The sequence below is a fragment of the Aythya fuligula genome, chromosome 2 (assembly GCF_009819795.1).
Source record: "Aythya fuligula isolate bAytFul2 chromosome 2, bAytFul2.pri, whole genome shotgun sequence".
Classification (NCBI taxonomy): domain Eukaryota; kingdom Metazoa; phylum Chordata; class Aves; order Anseriformes; family Anatidae; genus Aythya; species Aythya fuligula.
This window is the reverse complement of record NC_045560.1, coordinates 7,956,236-7,978,922: the sequence shown is the minus strand read 5'-3', so window position 1 is coordinate 7,978,922 and position 22,687 is coordinate 7,956,236. Positions and strand designations below refer to the sequence as shown.

Below are 22,687 nucleotides of genomic sequence, written 5' to 3'. Positions count from 1 at the left end.
TAGGATGGAAAACTCAAAACTGCACTCTTCTGTCCATAGCAAACTGCCAACAGACTACACTTTGCTGACAACCACAAACACACATACCACGCAACCCATGATTTTTTTTCCTTTATACCTCTGTCTGTGAAGAGAGAAAACATTTTTTAGTAGACCAGCTCATAAAGTTGGAAAAAACGACAAGTTTTTGGACACACAATGACCTCCTCCAGGCCTGACACAGAAACATGACTCTTCAGAAATACACGCAAGCTAAGAACAGCTGTTCAGAATTTAAGAAAATATCTTAATCAGTTAGAGAACCTGAGAGAAAAGGCAGCTTGCATCTGTGCAGCAGGAGGGGAAGTTTTTGCAGAGGTTGGGGTTATAAGGTGTTTTTTCCTATGGGAAATGGAGAGGAAGGCAGGTAATTTATCATCAGTATAGCATGGAAGAGTTCCCAAGAAAAACAAGAAGCTTCCCACAGATACAACTTACATGTAGAGCTGGTACTTGGGTTCAGCCAGCTCTCAGACTGAGGGGACAGAGGTCAGAGGGGATGTCTAGACTGTCACTAGAGCACAGGCTACAGCACTGTAGAAATCCAGGGAGGACTCAGGGAGGGTCTGTGCCCTCTGCTAGTGAAGTCCTCAAAGAAAAGTGTCAATCGTTACAAAATAGTTTTCTGGAGTGCTGCCACCATCCTTCGGTAGGATGGCAAAACAGCATAACCAGCTATGCTGAGTGTAGTAGAAGGTCCAGAACTGGGAATAAGAGCCTGCTTCTTTCCAGAGAAGTATGAGGGTGCATTCATCACTGCTCCTTCCAGTCTGCCTCCTGGCTTGAATTCAGGGAACTTATAAAGTCAATGTGGACAAATCCAGATTTTCTCCAAGGATTATAAAGATGGAAATGAAAAGTATATGCTACTATAAATTATCAGTGTTCTATAACACTTAGGATTTTGTTATCTGCCTACAACAGCTACACCTGAAGGCTATGTCTGGTACAGAGGGAGGGTGGGATTTTCATAAGTACGTTGACTTGACCTAGTTCTCGCCAAAGGCAAATTCATTTCAGTGAACTAACGGTCACCGCCTCTCAAATACGTCACCTTGAGTTATCATCCTTCCACTGTATCAGGACACAGCATGAGTTACAAAGCCCTAAGGACTTCTGGGCATTGAAAGATACAATTACCCTGGAGATGAATACAAAAAGTTTTACAAATGTTGTGGTTTTTTGTTTTTGTTTTTTTTTTTCCTTTCTCCTGCTTAGTGAAGAAAAGGGCAAGAGAAATGGCCAAGTAGGACGGAATGAGGCAAAACATCAAAAAACACCTTTGCACATACCCCTTGTTCCTCTTCATCCTAATTTTTAATCTCTCTAATTTGAGCTGGAAATTTCCAGATCAGTAGTTAATTGGAAATGACCACGATGGTAGGATAGATGTTCACTTAGGAGTCCACTGATACTAAAGCGGTGTTAGGACTTGCTCCTAACCAATGCTGAAATGGTGTAGACTGAAAGAAGTCTGTCATCAGATAACATGAATAAGTCAAACACCCACTGGAAAGGGTATTTGTCCAAAGAAATAATGTACAAATTACAGCTGTGAGATTTTCAAGACCATTCACTCTGGTCAGTTGTTGCAATGTCTCTTAAAGACTCTGGTACTGCTGATTACTTCAAATTTGTAGCACCTGATTCAAAATTTTTTATATAAAGGCTTCAAAGCTTATTCTGGGCAAAAGCATGGGAAACATTTCCAAATACATTTCAAAGGCATCTGAGATTTCTTCTATAAATTGTTGAGCTGGGCTGCATAGTACCATCTCCAGCTGTGGTGAAACATCTCATATGCACATCTTTCACAAATACATTCTCTGCTAATACATTTGATATCATGTAGTAATTTAGGATTACGCCAGAGATTGCCCAAAGTTTTTATAGAGGTTTCTGATTTATACAACAATAAAGGAAAATGAAAATTCCCCACCAGCAATCATCTTGCTTGAAACAAGCAGTTCATAGGTCACATGAAGAAATGTGTTCCCCATGAACAATAAAGCTAAGAGTCAATCTTTGGAATTTAGGGTAATGTAGATTCAATTTTAATTGAAAATCAGCAGAATTATTGCTAAACTGCTCTTGTTCCTGATAGCATAGCTGCCACCAATTATACACACAGATGAGCAGTATGAAAAGAAAAATATTTTTTTCCAGAGACATTCAAAGAGGAGAAAAGGGGAACAGCCTGCCTAGCTCATATATAGCCATTATGCCACATACTCATGTGGGGGTACAGTTTAGAAACTATTGGTTTTCTTAAAAAATTGCATAAACTTATCTCGGCATTTTCCTAATATAACATTACAATTTACCTGAAGATTTCCTTGTACTTTCTTACATCATGTATTCATAACCACCCAAAGAATTTGTGAAAAGTAAGATTGCCACTGACTGAAATATGCTGTGTTAACACACTCCAAAATCTTGTGCTAATGCTACATGTGATTTACTATTCTTGAAAAAAAACGGTGGGTGTGTGCACGTGCACATGTGTGTGTGTATGTATGCTAGGTCCTACAAACGGGATTTTAAAGTGATAAATCCCATTACTTGAAAGCTCCCCAGAAGTAAGACAGGTTTTCAAAGCCTTTAACTTGATTGATGTAGGTTTCTGAACTGGGAACTATGTTAAAACACCCAGTTCCTCCCATTTGTTACACACTCTGTAGCTTTTCATGTTTAATATGCATTTTCTAGAGGAGCTGATATTATATTTACATAATCTCTGGAAGGTTACCAGCCATCATAATTGCTTTGGATAGATCATGAAAGAAAATCTTGTTTTCTTGTCTCCACTTTTCAAAAAACAAAAACAAAACAGACAAACAAAAACACATACACACCCATCTGTGTTCAGCACCACTGATGCTCAGATCTGCACCTGAACCAAGGCTGCCACCTGCTTCAATGTTCAAAAAAGTTCAAAAAGTTTGTCTCCCAGTGAATTAAATGGGAGTGAGGAGCCCCCAGTTCATGATCAGTAGGAGCTCACAAGAGGCTCCTGGGCCAGCCTGTCCACAAGATGTAGTCAGGTTATTAAAGGCAACAAGAGGACAAAGCTCAGGTTTAACTCACTCTCTAGAACTTGCTCACATTTCTCTCCTAATGCTATTGCCTTCCATGATAATGTTTGTCAGGATGGAACCTTAGAGTTTGTGAACCTTAGAGGATGTGAGCAATGGCATGGAGAGGTCAGGACAGGCAGAAATGTCTTTGGAGCCATTCACACGAGAAAAATGCTCCCATGTTAAGACCAGTGTATGTCCTGGTGCCTGCTCGGTCCTGCCCCACCTGCCTTCATGCTGACTATGGAGTGAACGTGTACCCAAAGCAATCACAAGCATATGTGCAGGATCTGGCCCCAAGGCTGTATGATGCTGAAGAGATGGAGACAGACAACAGAGATGCAGAAACAGATCCAGCTTCCCTTTGAGTCAAACCAGTCAAAGCCCAAACCAGGCTCAGACTGTGTCACCAAAAGCCCCATTTGCCCAGTATGCCATATGATGGATGCTTAGCTATACAAGCCCTGACCTGCCCCAGTGATATAGTCATGAGCCTGGTGTCTGCTGTTGGTTTTTGCTTTTTTTTTTTTATTTTTCTTTAATGACACAGAGGTCTGGAGATGTGAGTGATAGTTGTGTTCTAGAAATAGAAAGAGAAATAATAAAATTAAATTAGAATCGGTCCCCTACAGATGGCTCTGTACTATAAAAGCTGCCTGCTCTCAAATTAGCATTTGTTTATACATAAATTTAGAACACCATAATAAATTAACAACCTCCCAAGAGAAATGCACTCTTCTGAGTGGTTCTTTTCCTCCCATTGGAAAGCAAGAGGGGGGAAATGCTATTTTCCCTTTGAGGCATTCACAGCAGAAATTCAACAGCAACACAAACAGTGGAAGTATTGTGGATGGAGTAAAGGCTTCCTTGGCAACTTCTGAGTGTCACCATTCACTCTGAATGAAGGACTTGGATAGGGTCAGTAAGACTGCAATACCAATAGGGAGTAAACCTGTTGTGTCTTTATCGGCCTCTCAAATCTAAAAAAAGATACAGCCAGGTATTAAATAAATGAAGTGGTTAAGCTTAAAGCTTATGCAAAAATGGAGAAAGTAAAAGATCTTGAAAAAAATAAAATGGTAATAATACTAAGAAAAGAAGAACTGTGATAAAAAATGAGAAGCTTTAGCACATTGACCAGGAAAGTGATTTGGAGCTGTTTGAGAGATTAAGGTTTTTTACTGTGAGAAAAAATAAATAATAATAATAAAAAAAAAAAATCCCTAAAGCTGTTAGTCCAATATGCAGCTGAAATGAAGGTGGCAAACAGAATGCGTGGTTGCTAGGAGAATATAACATAAATCAAAAGCACTACTATAATTGCTATACACTGGAAGGAACTGATAAGACCTCTCCGGGTATATTATACCTAGCCATGGTTATCATATCGAGGAAAGCTCCCATGCTTTTTCAAAGAATGCGTTGAAGATGAGAACAAAGTGAATATAAAGCCTGCAAAATTTGAATTATTAACTACAAAAAGATTTTGGATGAAAAATCCACAAACAGCAAAAGACAACAGCTGACAGACCTAAGTCTGAAAGTTGGGTATTATTCATCAAAAAAATTCTATTGAGGTTTGTCAGCCCAAAGGTTTGGTTATTTATTAAAGTAGTGCCTCTTCTCAAATATCAATGGACTACATGAACAGCTCCTAACCATCTCCGTGTTTTATCCATCATCTCTCCAAGGTTACAATAGAAGCTGTTTCAAAATCCCACATCTGCCCTGGTCAAATTAACCCATCTCTGGAGGTAGTCACAGCCCATCAGTAAAGACCTCAAGTGAAAGCTGATCTTACACAGATTTGGAAATAAGCCTAGAAGCCTCAGTCTAATCTGCCTTCCTGCAGAGACCTCTTGAAATACTTTGAAAAAAGACCTTTGTGTCACCGTTTCCAACTGCAGAAGAGGGCTATGAGGACTTCCCTACCTTTCAGGAGTAATGTGAAGATGAATGCTTTAAACAACACAATAACTTAAATGAAACATTACTTCTGTTTGACATTTGACTAATTGGCAGATTCTACCTCCCTTGCACCCAGGCGTACTCTGATGAGTTTCAGGAATATGGGATGCCAAATATGCAAAGGATGTTGCAAAGAAAAAAAACACAGCTTCATGCAAAGATGCCAGGACACAGCTCTTATCTTCTCATGTGTGCAAAAAGATAAAGGAACCTAGTCTGTGTTACAAAAGGTCCATAATCTCATCATGGCACAGACAATCCTCACATAAATAGCTGTTCTTTATCCAGAAAGGACCCAACCATTCCTTACAAGAGGAATGTCCACAAATTCAAAGGAAGATATAAAGACCTGGTACTTTCACCATAGTATTGTTGCCTCAGAAAGGCAGCACAATCTAGAAGGCTAGTTATTTGCTAGTTATTTCTTTGATGGGCTACATTCTGGAAGTCTTAAACAGGATGCTGTGTCTTCTTTATTTCTCAGTGGTCCAGAGCCCTTAAAACAACATGGCTTTCCCTGTACAACAGAGGTACTAAAGCCTGGTTTTCCATAGCTCCGTAACTCACAGTTAAGTTCTCTGCCGTCTAACCAGGTGTCATCTCCAGATGACACTTACCCCTTGATTATTCCTATTAATCCTCCTTCATACAGTGCTTCCAGTGTCCCGTGAATAGTGAACAAACACGTACTGCAGCCTTTTATATGGTGGAGGCACAAAAAGAGTTTCTCTCCTCTATGAAGCCACTGATTTTCATGAAGCTTTTTGGGCCATTCATCAGAGCTGGTTGATGTTGGCCCACTGAATTCAAAAACTACTGGGAAGCAGAGTGCACACTCACACACACTGTGATCACATAATGCCCCCTTTCCCCAGGGAAACCAGACAAGAGATGTTGCCATTTGTGCGTGCCATTAGGCAACCATTTCTATCTGGATGAAATAATTCAAATGGTATCAGAGAGGCAAGTTCTCAACATATATGCTCTGCTAACTCTGCTCAGTCAATGCAGAATCCACCAGCTCTGGGCTCTGAATTAACATGCAGACCAGCAATACAAAACCCAGTTGCTTCTTCACTTTTAATTCATCAGTTCAAGCAGGGAAGAGCATACTTTGTTTTTCTCCCCAGATGGTTGGAAGCTGCAAACTAATTTAGCAGCCTATGTTCTTTTAAAAATTATCATGCTTTTTCTTTCCTGGGTTACTTCTACATCCTGTGCTGACTGGTTTAATGGCACTAAGAGCTATGGAATGAAATGTTTTTACTATGGGCTTTTTTTATTCTTAAATTGCATCTTGACACATAGACTATCCATCTATGGGTCTTTAAGGAAGAAGCTCTGCCCAAGTGCCTCCCGTATCTAAGTAAGAGAATGGCAACCTAGAACACCAGCCATGGTGCCTATGGGATGCCTGTGTTCCTTTTTAATCCTTTCATTCTGCCATTCTCTAAAGATGCCAACAAACTACATACTGACTTGTGAAAGCAAGTGAAACACCTCAGGAGAGTTTTTACCTCTGGATTTCAGTCCTATCTTAAAGCCATATGGAGAAATGAGAAATCTATGAATGCTTTTAAGAAAACAGTTCTCTTCACTAAGGCCTCACAGATATTGGCACCTTCCTGATCCTTGTGCACCCAGGACTGTGGGGCTTGTGTCCCCGTGCTAACAAATGACTGGTCTCAAAGACCATTCATGGACACAAGCCCTGAGAGCTTTATGACATTAAACTGTTAACAAAGTTACAGGCAGATTTTTGGTCTTTGCATGCTAGCAGTCTCCCAAGCAACTCCTTGGTGCAGGTTGGGAATTAACACAGGTGCTGTCCCTTTACAAAAAGCAATTTGCACCCTTTTGGGGAGGCTCCAAGAGGTTAGGATATAGAGGACGGCCATTTATGCCAGATGGCCTTAGCATCTGAGAACTGTCCCAGACATATTTAATCTACTGGAGTCAAGGCAGTCCAGCAGCATACAGAAACAGAAGTATGCAGGCTATTATGCACAGGGACATCACGTACCCTAATTCTGCTGCCTCTCCAGAAGGACCAGAAGAGAATACATAGGGATGTAGTGATAGAGAAGGGCATGCTGTGCTTCCTCAAACACGGCATTGCTTGTACTTCCTCACTTGGGAATAGCAGGGACAATTAATTCAACCCCACTAACACTTGATCCAAATGCATTTGCTGTCAGATTACAGGGAACTAAGAAGTGCTCTGACAAGAAGAGTGCACTAGAGAAAGAAACAAGTCATACTGCATTGGCACAGGACTTCTAGCCAGCTGCCTGGTGTCCAGGTTTCAGGCCATGCCAGATGCCTCAGTCCCTAGTTCTGTTAACAGAAAGCTAATGGACATGGTCCAGAAGAGATCAGAGAACATTTAAGGTGATGGCCACTTTCTTATCTAGAGATTTTAAGTAGAGCCATCAGCTGTATGAAGGATGAGACCAGCATTCACGTTTCCCCAGAGCTGAGCTGAAATATGTTCTGCACTCTCAGCTGGACATTTTTCCCACACTGAATGGAGAAAATCCCCACTAGGCATATAAAAATCTCTTACCACGATTAGCAGTCAGCTGTACAAGACCTCCCCTAACAACCTATTTCTAGCTTCTGCTCAAGGTACAAACATGTGCACACCTGCAAAACAGACAGCTTAATTGCTCCAAGCTACATCTTCAGGCTATTTCTGAGTTCAGCAGCAGCAGCCAGACGCACCCAGGTCATCCCTGCCACCCACCAGGAACAGCTCTCAGGATCGAAAATATCCTAAGAAAGCAAGGTGGTGCTCCTACTGCTCTCTGCCAAACAGCAGCTACTAAGAAGAGCCTGCAGTGTCTATGCAAAGAGAATTTGGGATTTACAAGCCTTTCTCACCCTTCTGCCCCTGACCTGCAATGGGATAGTGAGCAAAACACTGTGCCTCTCTGATTCCATGTTTTGGACATTATTTGTTGTTTATTTTGGGGGATGATAAACAGCAGGAATGTTCTCTCAAAACAGTTTAAAAGTCATCTAACACACACCTCTAATGAAAAACTCACTGTGATGCAAAGCAATTCTCTGATTGAATTCAAAATATATTTGCCCTTTTGTCTCCAATACCACCTTCCCCTTTGGTTCATCTCTAACTCTGCGTTTGCCTTAACCACAGAGGCCAGTTTGGTGAGCTTTGGGAAATGTACTGGCGGTATTTAAAGATTCAGCCCTGCTGCAGCAAATTCCTTTCATGCTTCTGATTGCTAGTCACAATCAAATACTTTGATAGCTATAGAAATCAGTTAACTATCCTCCTACCTTTCAAGGCACTGAGTCAAACTTGTCACCACGTATGAATGCACATCTTAATCCAGTTTGATCACAACCAGGAATGAATAAACTAAGAATAGACTGATGCAACTGAGCCCATGAAAGCTGAAAAATATTTGCTTACTATTTGGGACTCCATTTCTGTTTGAATTAATGAGCACAGTGCTAAAAATATCTAATTTCCATGAATTTTAGATAATGTAGGAACCACATCTGGGATGCCAGTACTGGGAAAGAAGCATCTTTGCTTTATTACTGCAGCAGTGACATTTCTATATTAACTCAAGACCCCTGCCAAGACCCCTGGGGAACTGCTACTTCTTGCTGCCAACACTCTATCTTCCCCAGAGGATTTTTTGCTGACCGCTTTTGCTGAGAGATACACTAGAGAAGTTGGCAAAACCCCAGGAACTGTAACCTGCTTTATTAACTGTTAGAGCTACTGTTCATATGAACAATTAAGAGAACAGAATAGAGCCAGTGAGCCAAATTCAGCATTGCTGTTGATGATACATATATTTACTGTAAGAAAGTATACTTCCATTATTTAATTCAGCACATGCACTGGAGGCATATGTATTAGGATGATTATCTTTTACCTAGAATATATCCTCTTACCATTGCTACAAATATGCTGCCTGATATAGTTGTGGTTTTTTGTTTGTTTGTTTTGTTTTTTGATTGTTTTGATTGGTTGGTTGTTTCTTTTTTGTTTGTTTGTTTGCTTTTGTTTATCTGACAGTACACTCAGCTCCCTGATAGCAGTAGGCTTTTCATCTTCAGTTCAAATATACCCTCATTACAAGCTTACAGCTTTCCACCACAAGCAGTAAATGATTTTTTTAATTATTATTATTATTATTTTAATGTTTTTTGAACCTGTTTTTGTGTGATCCTTTTTTGTATGTGGTCATATACATGCTGAACCTGTTTTCTCAGAAATGAAGATCAGTGCTCAGGAATTCTGCTCAGACCAAGAAACAAAACTGGAGATGGATAGGGAAATAAGTCCCAAATCAGCAGCTCCTCTTATTGTTGTGTTGTTTTTTTTTTTTTCATTGTTATTATTTTTATTTTTTAAATTCACAAACAGACAACTGCCTCATTCCTCAGTCACAGCAGTTTTAGGATCCATATGTTCTTCAACAAGGTCTGGCAGAAGATTTCCACTGGAACAGATTTCCGTCAGGAAAAGCCAGATTGAGAAAACCGGCTCTGTTTACAAAATGATATCGATTTTGACAAAATTTTTGGAGGAAAGATAAATTCTGAGTTTTAATCAGCTCCAGCAACTGACTTACACACACACACACAAAATGCAGAATTGAATCTTCATCCTTTACAGATTTTTTATTTGTTTATTTATTTTTTACATATTCTGGCTCCTCGTGTAAAAATTGTGAAAAAAGGGCCAGATTCAACATCTTTCATCACTCCTGCACTCTGCTTCTGGGAGACTTGAAGTGGGTCTCTCTCCATATTATGAGGGCAGAAAAATCTCCGTTACTACTGCATTAGATTTATGCGTGTGGCAGGGGTATGGGTCACTTCTATCCACATCTGCATGCTTAGAGCAAGAGCAGTGCTGGAGAAAAACTTCAAGACTGGTCAGCAGAGTACTGCCTTCACATATTTTTGCTAAAGCTGTGCCATTTTATTCAGCACTGAACCACTGGTTAATGCACAGCATTATTAGTGAGAGATGAAAAGTCTCTGCTCTTCCATTAGCTGTATTAATGCATGGAAAGCCTGTATTATGGGTTCAAATGCTACGATGCCTGATTTTATTTATCATTTTTCAAACAGGTGCTGAAATTTTCCCATATGAGTGGCAACTGCTGAATGACATCTACCTAAAACCTAAGTCCCCAAATAAAATAGGTGTCAGAAGTTAAAGAAATTCCTACAAGAATGGCACAGAGCCTGCAGACTTTACCTCCCAAAATGCAAAGCTCCATCTCTAATAAAAAAGAGCACAGGTTTGGTTAATACAAATAGCCCTTGAGATCACCCAACCTGAACCTGTCAGCAGTCCACACTTAATATAGAATAGATTAAAAGTTAAGAGGGAGCAATTAAAACAACAACAAAACGAGTTCATACTCCGCAGATAAAGTAATGTCTCCAGGTCAGCCACTCCTTAGCAAGTAACCTGCACAATTAAACACCACAAATCTCTGTGAATAACTTTCAAAAATATACTAACTCAACAAAATGAAAAGAAGAGAGTATTTTGAACACTAGTGATTTATTTTCAAGAGAGGATATAAAACAGGACAAATGACAGAGAAGCCCAAAACTTCTCTGGGGCAAGGAAGTCCTCCAATTGCCCATCAGATTTTGAGCCAGACAGTGCTTGAACCCTGCCCACTCCATGGGTATCACTAGCCACTAGCCACACAGGGGAAAAAATAAAAAAAATAAAATCAGACAGGAAAAAACAGGAATGCAAAAATGAATTTTACAGCCTGAACTAATACTTGGTTTCTAGTATACAGTAGCATGCTGAATTACTTTATGTATTAAACAAAGGACACACATAATTCCTTTCACGGTGAAAAATTGTGCGGAAGTAAAAAAAAAAAAAAAAAAAAAAAAAAGTAAATCACCTATTGCTTTATGGTCTGGCTATTCTGTAAGGTAGTGTCACTAATTTACATGACATTCCTGAGCTTTTCTGTTTACGTGTGGGTTTCTGAATCTGAAAAAAAAATAATAAAAAAATGCTAGCAAAGTCACATGTAGACAGAGATCTCCCAGCTGCTTCAGTCTGAAAAGGTATCTATGAATTTTCCATCTTGGCTTTCCTAGCAACATTTCATATGAACAAAATGTGCCTCAGAAATGCATTATTTCAGGAAGAACCGGGGAAAATCTGTTGTATAGGACACAAATCTGGCTTTTACTGGACTGATGCCCAGATGCTCAAAGATAATTTGAGCCCCTGAGTCCCAGTGAGGTCAATCTATATACCCTGCTACTCCTTGAGTAGGATTCTTTCCACTAATTTAATCTTCAGAGGCATTAGATGCTTTTCTCCATCGTATCATTTCATGTGTTGAATGACTGGACTTTGAGGCAGATCCAAGCAGCCCTTTCCCCCCCCAGACATGCTCCCTCTTGGTGTCAATCAGTTTCAGCTCTTAGCACATACATAAGCCTTGTTTGGGGGTGTCTGTCTGCTTATGATGGAGCTGTGCAAAATTTCTGCTAGTGTGAGCAGGCACATTTCCACTGACCCCAGCAACACTGATTCCAGCAAAGAATTTGGTCACATATAATTCTTGGACAAACAGAGATGATACAGATGGGCACTACCTTTATGTTAGAGACTTCTGGGCTGCCTCCAGCATAGAGCAAAACTGCCCCATCCCTGTGAATGTGATTACAGGGAGAAACAAGGTCTTCATCTCAGTTTGCAGTAAGGAAGCTGCTCAGGACCTAGAATTAAATCACTATGCTATGCCCTCTACCCACTCTGCTACAACAGGAGTCTTTCAAGCCCTGCCTGTTACCTACATTTTCAAAGACCAATCCTCACTTCACATCTCCCGATTTTCTTGTACAAGCTGTACAACGCCAGTTAATTGCTTCTGTCTGAAGTAGTCTCCTTAGCATATAAAATCTGTCTTTTCTTTTTCTTATTTTTTTCCCTCTTTTTTTTTTTTTTTTTTTTTTTTTCCTGCAGTGCACTGTGAAAGAGAATTACAGAAGTAATTGATAGTTTGTGACCAAGCGGGTTACAACTTGAGCCTTTTCAGATGCAAAGGGGCAGCATGAAATGGATGTCATGGTAAATGCTTTCCTCTTATGAAAGAGAGATTTCAAAGACTTTAATATCTAAATAAATGAATTCCACAATTAAATATATGTATAGATAGTTAGGATTTTTGAAAAGTGATATGCAACTACCTAACTTTGCTAAATAAATGACCTAATTCTTCTCCTACAGCTTTTCTGGAAACAAGTCCCTCACAGGGAGCATCTCAGGTTGGGAATGCAAACCCCTCTGATGCCAAGACAGAAGTTAATGAATGCAAATATTGACTATTAAAACTACCAATGAGTGACCTCAAGTATCTGAGTTGACAAGCTAAACAGAATAAATACAGGATAGCTTGACATAGGTTCTCATCTCAAAAATAAACAAACCTCCCACAAAAAAATGTTAAGCATACTAGCACAAACTGAACTGAAACCACAGAGCAGGAAAAAAAAAAAATAGATCTCTGATAGCCGGAACCAACAGCGTTCATTTTCCTTAGAAGAAAAAACAAAATCTGCAACTTGGTTGAAGAAAAGGAAGGCACAGAGTTCAGCATGCAGCTTATGATTACATCTGGGTCTTGTTAGAAAATACCCCATTTGCTGATGCAAAAAAAGATAAAACCAAAATTTGACAGAACAGTCCTGATTTTCAGCCAGGCTTGAGACCTTTGGCCCACTGCAGGTGGAGAGAAAGAGCCTTAAAAGTAGTATAGGAAGAAAAGTGGTAGGTGGAGTTCTTGATATTGCACTTCAGGCATCAGCCTCTACTTGTCATTGGCACTGAGAACTTCTTGACTTGATCCCTTGGAGATCAGGATCTCCATCTCTGGTGCTCTATGAAGAGTGATGAACATAGAGAGCTCACTGAGGTGGAAACATGGGCATGCATTGCTTGATAAGCTGCTTTGGCAAGGGGCTGCAAAGTCTGGAAGCTGCCCAGTGAATAAGTAGGGCCCTGCTGAGAAGAGCCATGTTGGCTGCAAAAATACAGCAACTTCTCTTTGGCTTCCCACACAAAGGTCATCCCAGAGGGAAGGAGAAGTGATGGCTTTGTGCTGGGAATGACATGCCAGAGTTGAGTTTGGATAGGCAGATAAATAGCAGTAAACTCTTGCTGGCTATTAACTCATGAATGTAGCCAATGCATAAGATGATGCACACCAATATACCACTGTAACCTTCTTGTTCTGGTTGTTAAATAAAACATGATATTTATTCCAAACCACTGAGGATTTCTCAGTATGCTATCTTTCTGATCTTTGTCTGAAGGAAGAGGAAGCTTTACAGGAGCACTGTGGCTGTTTAAACAGAAAGACTTTAATGGCTTACATCACTGTTCAAAAAATCTAAAATTCATTTCAAGCCACAAGGAAGGAGGATACAATTCAGCTTACAAAATACTAAGCATGCATCTGAAAACTTGTACTGCCCTTTCTCCTTTAAATAATGAAGGAAATTTTTAAAAAGGGATGTTACAAGGAGGAAAAAATGCCAAAATCTCATTCTCAAATTTCGTAAGGAGTAGTAGAGTATTCTGGTGATTAGTGCAGCTTGTATGAGTCCAAGTAAAAAAAAAAGCCTGGCCTTGAACACAGAGATCTCAGAACTTCACTAAAGACAGGCCTCGCTGCTTCCCTATAAGATGCCTTTCTTTTAAAGTATGTCTGCAAAGACTGCAACAGGAGAAACTGAATCTCATCTGTGTTGTAGGCATCTTAACCTCTTCTCCACTTCAATCCCTCAATGATTTAGATGGACACTTGGAAATATTTTTTTTTTTCTCAGATCCCCATTGTTCTTGGACATATAGAGGCCCCTGAGTAACTCAGTCCTATCAGACTTAGTTCCTGTAAGTATCTGAGGATTACTGACATCATGCAGCTCATTCATGGCAAACCTTGATTATTTCCAGAGGCAGTGAAGCTGATAGCACCTGTGGACTTGGCATGTAAAATTTCACTTCAGCATATTACTCAGTACATAAAAATAATATTTACAAGTGCCACTCATTTATCTGAATTTATTTGAAAATAATTAACTATCAGGACAATAGCAAGTACCTGAAACCATGTTATTTCTGATGTCAGTGAATACTCCCAAGTCTAAACTACTCAGGAGCAGTTTTATAGGGTAACAGTTCTTGAAGTATCTAGACACCTAACCCTAATGAAATCCGGGAAATTGAATACTTATATTTCCAGAGATGCCTGGGCATTGGATAAAAACAGCAAAGGCTGGTAGTGTCCAGTGATGTCACTAAACCACTTGAGTGCAAATACCTTCCTTCTGCCAGCCAGAGGGCAAATAAATGAGTGGTTGGTTTATTATTATACAATGCTGAAGTCTGGACTCATTTCTTTTGCTCTTCCACAGATTGCAGCAGAGGGCATCCCAGAAGGGCTTCAGAGTTATGTGGCCTAAGTTTCAGGAAAGCACCCCTGAGATTCTCAAAAGCAAAAAAGAGAAATCCCGCAAGTAGTTCCCATCTCCCATGTAATGGCAGATGCTTGTGCAAAGATCACAAAATGTCATCTTTATATATAATATAAAACTATCTTCAAAAATCCATTGTCATCATTTCTCAGTTCCACTGTCTGTAAAACTGGAGTAACGTTAATCTAATGTAATCCAATCCAATTTAACAGTAATCAGTAGTGATCTGAAGAAAATCTCATTAGAGATTTTGAGAAGCTGAAACACTACACCAATGGAGTCCACAGAAATATCCTAGCAGATAACTTCCTCTTCCTTCACTCCTAATCCCCTCCCTTCTAAGGATAATGTCTCTAAATTCTGGGAGAGTTTTGAAAGTAACTTTCCAATGAGCTTCCATATTTCCATAGGAAATGATGTTTTCCTACTGATTTTTACATATTATATTGTCACTTAGCTGTAGAGTTATTTTTAATGGGAAAGCATATCTTTAAAAAGTACAACTGAAGAAGAAAACTCCATTGTAACAATCCAAAGCTACCGAACAGAAAACGAGAATAAAGGCAGCTATATTTCCCTTAAAAAACAAACAAACAAACAAACAAACAAAATCTTCCAAATATTCGCTTATCTCAAATGTCAGAATGATTTAGGATTGATTTCCTAAATACGAATGAACTAGGGTAGGATGCCATAATAATATCATTAATACAGCAAGAGATGTTAGCAATACTGGCACAGCCTGGCTCTTCCTTACCATTAGCCATGTGCTGAATTAAGTCCAGTGAGGTCATGGCAATAGGACTAAAGAAAATGTCACCATGCTGGCATTAAAACCATGTTAATGTAGTGGAGAATGAGACCTAGTCTTAATTATGAACACCCAGTAATTACCCCATCTTTGGTTCTTAGAGCAATTGAGGAGAGAGCAGCTGTGCCAAAGAAACCATGGCCTGGCTAGTAGTTGACCAGCTAATGTTTCAACGTGCCCTGCAGGGCTCCCAAAGGACCTTGCAAATGTTGATATCACATTCATAATTACAGGCAAAGCAGGATTTAATCTTGCCTCTTTTATCTGCCTTCATCTCCACATAGAGATTCATAAGTCTCCTGTTCACTGATATCAGCATTTTTGCAACCCTTATTTCCCTGTATAAAAAAAGGATTGGCTTGTCTGGTCTAACCTTTCAAAAAAAAAAAAAAAAAAAAAAAAAAATTAAACAGTAACAACAACAACAAAAAACACTACTTCACAATTCACATAAGAATCATTTCTCTCCTGCTCCAGACAAGAGGTTCTCTCTCCAAAGATTTATCAGGATTGAAGTGCAAACATCAATCTAAGTTTCCTGCCACAATTACTCTGATCACAATTACTCTGATCAGAATAACCCATTCTTTTCCAAGCCACAAATTCTAGGAAAATAAAAAGTCATTTTTCCCCAAGATCTTATTATAGATAAACTGATCAGAGGTATGCTAATCACACTGTAGTACTCAGCTCTCCAGCCTGACCCAAAAGAAATGTCCTGGCCCTTGGGAAATGGCAGGCAAGAATTCAAAACCAAAATTCTTCCCATCTTTTCTCATCCATACAGACAGCGAGTAACACAGTGTACAAGGCTGCAACTGCAAGCGGGTTGCAATTTGAGATTAGGATTCCTAAATTTACGTGCTTATAAAATACCATGTGTCTAAACTCCTGTTATAATCAACAAGAATCTAGTCCAAAAAAAAAGTCAAAGTTAGGGATCAGCAGGCCCACAGGGACCTTACAGTTAGCTTAATTGCACTGAATGTATCCCAGTAACTATAACTGGATTTTAGGTATGGCCAATCCAATACAGCTACCTAAGTGAAAGTGGCCAGGATCATTTGAGATGTCCCAGGACCTTCAAGATGTATTGTTGATGATGGTAAACACAACACAAGAGCTGCAGGAAATTTGTATTCCCATGGTACAGCAGCTGGAAGGATACCTGGCACATCTCACATAGTGATAATGGAGAGAAACTCTACCCCTAAATTACATGTGAGATGAAATCACACACCTAAACATTGGTGTTGTAATCCTTAAATTGAGTCCTATCCTTCAAGGACCACTTTACCTTGATTACCCAGTTAGAGTGAAAGTTCCTGAGGACTCAAGTAAACATCCTTGCATCATCTTGATGGTATTTTTTCACCTTTTAATGGAACATCTCTGCAGCAATACTGGCTATAAGCTTGAACATTATTTGATTTTCTTTTTTATTAAAAGAAATTGGAAACCTTGGAAAATAAGTGAAATTTCATGCTTGGCAATGCTATTATAGTGATGCTTAGGAGAGCTGTTACAGCATAGCTAAGCATGTAGCCAAAATGTGAAAATTCCTTCACATTTATACATCAGAAAGAAGCTGTCTTTTCAGTGATGCACCAATATAACCTTCCCAGTCACCAAATAAACCTTTTTTGGGCAAGCACTGTGACTTGAACTCAGTGGAACCACTGACAAGCACATACAAACTGGCTTCCAAGCACCTCATGGGACAGTAAGTACCTTTTGTACAAAACAAGGGATATTTTATTGCCTTCGTTTTGACAACATTTACATTTTGTCATCTTATTTTAGTATTTGGGTGCATCTGACTGCTTCAGCAACTGCACATTTCTCAGCTGGACGCAGTCATTGCTTACACAAAGAGGGTTACAGTCTTGGTTAACTTGCTAAGACGAGGGCAAAGGTGGTAGGACCACTTTTTACTTTGCTAGCTTTCCCCTAACTCCTCAATTTCTGTTTCTATAGTAGAAGAGTATATATAAGTGACAGCTTCTAGCTAAAATATTGATATTTTTATCTTCTGGATGATCTCCATATTAAAACCCAAATCTAATAAATGCTTACAAGGAAGTTAGAAGAGGGGAGCTTTTTCAGAAAGAATAAGTCATCTGTACTAATGTCTCTACAAACTATAATTTGAAGTGCCGAAAGCTTCATTTTGTACAACCACTAAATTTTTAAGCACCAGGAGCCACAGTTTTTCATTACTATGTTCTTCAATAAACTTCATGCTTTACACTCTGAAAAAACTTTAGTGGGAACTCTTCCAGTAGTACACAAGAAATTTAGATATATTGCCTCTTCTGGCAACACTGAAATTTAGACATGTACCTCCTTCTTCTTATTACAAAAATAAATAAACAAAACCAACAACAAACGGAATAATCTTCAGCTCTTTAAGTTAGTCCACATCAAACAGAAATCATTTTTTTTTTCTGATGCAAAAGATAAGCTGTAAAATGCAATGAAGCTAGCAAAGGAGAGTACCCGAGGAAGGCTAACCATTGGAGTCACTTAAATCTATCTTTGACAGCAAAATACTGTAACTGAGTATTTTTACCATAATATTATGATGGTGCAGAACATTGATTACTTTCCATTATGTAATAAAAATTGAAGTTTTCTACTGTTTTTTGAGGGAAAGGAAAGAGGCAAGGAAAAAAAAAATACTTGAAATATTGCTATGCATACAGAGTTTGAGGGTCCAAAAACAGTTTCTTTCCTCTCTTCATCCTTGGCTATATATCTCATCAGTTCTATAATGATCACATGTGGCTCCAAATTTTAGGTGCAGATTCTGAGCAGCAGCTTTAAAAACCTTCTTAAAAGCCTGTGTTGTAGCAATCAAAAAACATCATTAACTTTTCAGTAGCTCATGTGAAGATATCTGTGTTTCAACCTGAGTTAGTCCATGAGCTGGTTAAATCACAATGGCAGTGTATTTGGGTCTATTAACACTTTAGATATCCTTCATGGGCAACTTTTCACACAAATGGTTAACAAACGGTCTTGAGTTTTCCTTACTACTTAAAGGAAAACTATCTGGTTTTATTCACAAGAACTAAATTAACTTATTTTTAAAGTGGAATATTCAGTGTCCTCCCTGCCATGAAAACCAGCAGGAGCATATGAGGTAGAGGAAGGAAGCAAGAATGAACCCAGAATAAAGGAGTGAAAGACACAGGACAGATGCAGATATGCTCTGTAACATATCTGCAGCCTTAGGGAGTTTAGGAATGTATAATTCAAATGACTCAGTATAATTCAAATGACTGAGGTGGGAACAAATCAGAAAATATGGAGATAGAGAACGCACAGAAGATAACCTGGGAAATCCAACATTAGTCCTGATCTGGTGGAAAAGAGATCCATAATAATAACAAGTGGCTACACTCCCCGTAAATGACTGAAAGACATTGGCAGCCTCTCTGATGGCAGATTAACTGTGCCACAGGTGGTCAGAAAAGAACTGGCAGTGCAGCAACACATCATGTCGAGAAAAATGCATTACACTGTGTGCTTTCATTGGGCCCCAGATATAAACCTGGTTCACGTTAAGCAACCTACAAGAAGCCCCATGGCAATCAATGGGATCGCACACTGAAATCAGTGCTGAAGAGCAAGAATAAAATGTGAAGAATAAAGTCCTTAGTTTGAGGGATATCCCTAAACCAGTGAACAAATTTAAAATGTAAGCTCTTTGATGGAACAGTATTGTGCTTTGATAAGAAGTAGTATTGTGCTCTCTGGCTGCACAGCCTCTTGTACAATTGGATCCCAATATGCAACCAGTGTTCCTAGGGAGTGCTGCAATAGAAATAACATTGAAGCGAGTCCCTGCTGCTGCACCTTTCCTGGACTTGTTTCTTTTGAAAAACTATCTGATCCTCCACTTCGGAGAACAGTTAAAGCAGCAACAAAGGCTCTGTGTGAGGTCATTATCCTGTAAAATCTTACTTGGATAAAGAAATACTGCACTGAAGAGCTGCAAACACAATGGTGTTGGGATGCTAAGAGGAAGTCCAAGAGTCAAAAACCTAGAAGCATAAACTAATGCATAAAGAAACATTACAAAAAAAAAAAAAAAAAAAAAAAAAAAAAAAAAGTATATGGTGTATCTCCTGCCCTGAGTAGCAGTAAATTAGTAGCAGCACACATCTGTCTGCCATAATTTAAACCTCTTCCTAGCATTCCAGTTTGAGATGCCATCTGCAAATAAGCAAGTTAACTCACCTCGAAACATTGCTGTTCTGCCCCTTTTCAGTTTGCAGGCCTAGCTGGCAGGGGCCCAGCACCAGCCACCTCCGTCACCTCCCAACACTCTCCCTGGGACTCTCAATGTGGAAAAGCCTTTGGTTTGCCACAGCATCTTTCATTTTTCCTACTCTAAGGCACAACACCTAGAAATTAGTGTACATGCTCTCTTTCTTGCTACCCCACCATTTCCTAATATTAAGAATCTCCCCTTCAAACAAGCTGAAAATTTGACATGTTCCTGCTCTCGCCACATGCATGTTGCTTCCAAGCTCAACTTGCTCCTTTGCATAAGGTTCCCCTGGGGACATTTTCCAGAGCAAGGTTTGCATTTCACAGTACAGGGACCAAGCATCCTTCTGTCTTGCTGTCCGTCCTATGCCTGAACACAAAGGAGAATATGTTCATAACAATGTTAACATTTCCTAAAATCTCTGATTTTAAACACAGTAATATAAGATGAACGGTAAGAAGGGAAACCCCACTTAGTGGGTTACAAAGTTGTTATCCTTCATGAAAGAGCTGGTAGACCATGCAAAAGAAGTGCTCATACATATTCTTAGCAACAGAAAAAACTAAAACATGGACAGAATATTTGCCCCAGTATGGAACAATTACTACTGACTGCAGTGATTTCACAGTAGACCCTCAAGACCATGCCTATACTGGGAGACTAAAAGCAGGCTAGGGCATTTTTTTCTTGCTGGCAGCAGTGTCTGGCCTTTATCATAAATCCTAGCTGATTTTTAAGTGACAATGCAAAAACATAAAGCCTAAATCACTTGGCCAACATCCCAGTGTAACATGGGACTTAGTCTGTGAATCAAGATCTTCCCCTTTAGCGTTATGCAAGTCTATACACCAAACTTTATTTCTGGAAACACCATGAAATGCAGATTAGCCCTACCAATACCTAGGTCAATACATTTTTCTCAATTCTGACTGATAACCAAACCATTTCATCTACAAAAGAAATGTCCCAGCATGACAATCTAGCTATTTTTGTTTAAAATGGGCATAAGAATCCCCAGCATAATATAAGAATCATAAATATTGAATTCTGTCCAGAATAGGTGTAGGTAAGATGCATGAAAATAAACAAATGAGAAAAATAAATAAATAAGGCAAATGTCTCTCCTGTTTACTTAACAGCACCAATATAGAAATAACCCAAATGAGTTCCAGTGAACAAGAAATTGCATCTGAAGTTAATCCCTTTTCTTATTTTTCTATAGCCTAGAGGTTCTTTGTACTCTTGCTGAAGTCAATGGCCTCAAGTGATCCATACCGCATTCACAGCATGATATTATATCTATTTTATTGGGAAACACAATAGTCAAAATGCTAAAATAAATCTTCTTCCTATTATTTGACTTAAGCACTTAAGTACTGAAGTTGCTAAGCTAATTTATTTTGATTATCAGCCCACTGGTCTTGGTATTATAAATTAGCCCAACATTTTTGATGTAGCTTCCAGCTATGGCTGCCTTTTCTTTTTTTTTTTTTTTTTTTTTTGGGGGGGGGGGAGAGGGGCGGGGGCAGGGTTGAGCATGTATCAGCACATATCACACTAAGATTTTTTTGAAATTTCTATTAAACTACTCTGGTCAATAACAAGTTAATATAAAGAGGTTTGCAGTTAAATGACATTGATGCTCACATATTTGCCCTGTCCTACACCAGTTAAAAAGCCATTGCAGATTCCAGTTATAGCACTCATAGCTCCGGCTGCGTTTTTAAAGCACCAACTGTTAGTTAATTTTGTTAGCATAAACACTCAATAAAATTTTATGGTGTGTTCAGCTCTCATTAAAGATGAAAAACAGCAGCAGAGAGCAGCACCCACAAATAAACCAAGAGCAGGATGGCTCTGATGTTGCAGATCCCCAGAGCTCATTTAGATTCAGGGCTTGGGGCTGCCCTCACCTGAGGTCACTGCAGAGATATGGAGAACAAAATCACCCACATAGCTGGAAACTACTCACAGCCCTACTGTAATGCTCCTGGCAAGCATTTACTGGTGAAAGAATAGTCCTTCTCCAACCGCTTTCTTATGTTCCCTCAAAAACCTTGAAATAACATCTGCTCTAGGCAAAATACACCCTTGTGGGTGCATACCTGCACAACCCTACAATCAACCCCACTCCTTTTACTCCCCATCGCCCAGAACACATTTGTTATGTCACAAAAGAGTGGCATCAACAAGCACTGCGGGAGCTCTTCCCCAGGTTGCATTTTGCAATTAGATTCTCTCCATCTGGGGAAAGCATGACACCTACCAGGAGGTTCTTGATCCATTGGGCATCTATAAAGTCAGCCTGGCCATCTCCCTTTGTCTTCCCATACTTCAAAGGGGATCTTTGCATCTTCCACCAAAATTTCTAGTGTTGAACCTGCCATCATGCTCCTTGCAAAATTTTCAGTTGATGGAAACCTTACAGAACAGCTGGCACCAGGACAGGTGCAAGGAAGCACTCAAGGGAATATGGCTGGAATTAACTGGCAAAAGCCATCAGGTATACAGGGAGAACCACAGAGAAATCAGATTTCACTGTCTGAGATAATACACAATCAATACTCCTAAAATTCTCAAGGCTGGGTTGCTTAAGGTTTTAGAAATTTCTTAAGTCTTTCCATTTACATCAACAGAAGCAAAACATCTCTCACTAATTCAGCGCTTCCACCAGATACTGCCAACTGAGAACTTACAGTTTACAAGAAAGAGTGAGAATGTGACAAAAACAGTTTCAAACACTTCCCCTGAAGTTCCCTAGCATTTTTTCTTGATTTACAGTTCATCTTTCCCAGTTTTGGCAGGTTTTGCCTTCCTCTGCTGATTTGTGAACAATCCCCCACAGAGGATACAGTAGATAGAGGATCTGTAAAAATTGATATAGGGGAAAGAGTTAAATCAACACTACACAATTCCACCCCGTGTACAAAATAAATGTTTCTCCATGAGTAGCCAGACTAAATCCTGGCTTCCTAAAGGACAAAGGAAGTGTATAGG

At 39.4% G+C, this 22,687-nt stretch overlaps 1 protein-coding gene across 1 annotated transcript in view; it reads right to left on the bottom strand.

Moving 5' to 3' along the window:
• Positions 1 to 22,687, bottom strand: part of DPP6 (dipeptidyl peptidase like 6) — a 551,222-nt gene that overhangs the window by 522,457 nt on the left and 6,078 nt on the right. The window lies entirely within an intron of this gene.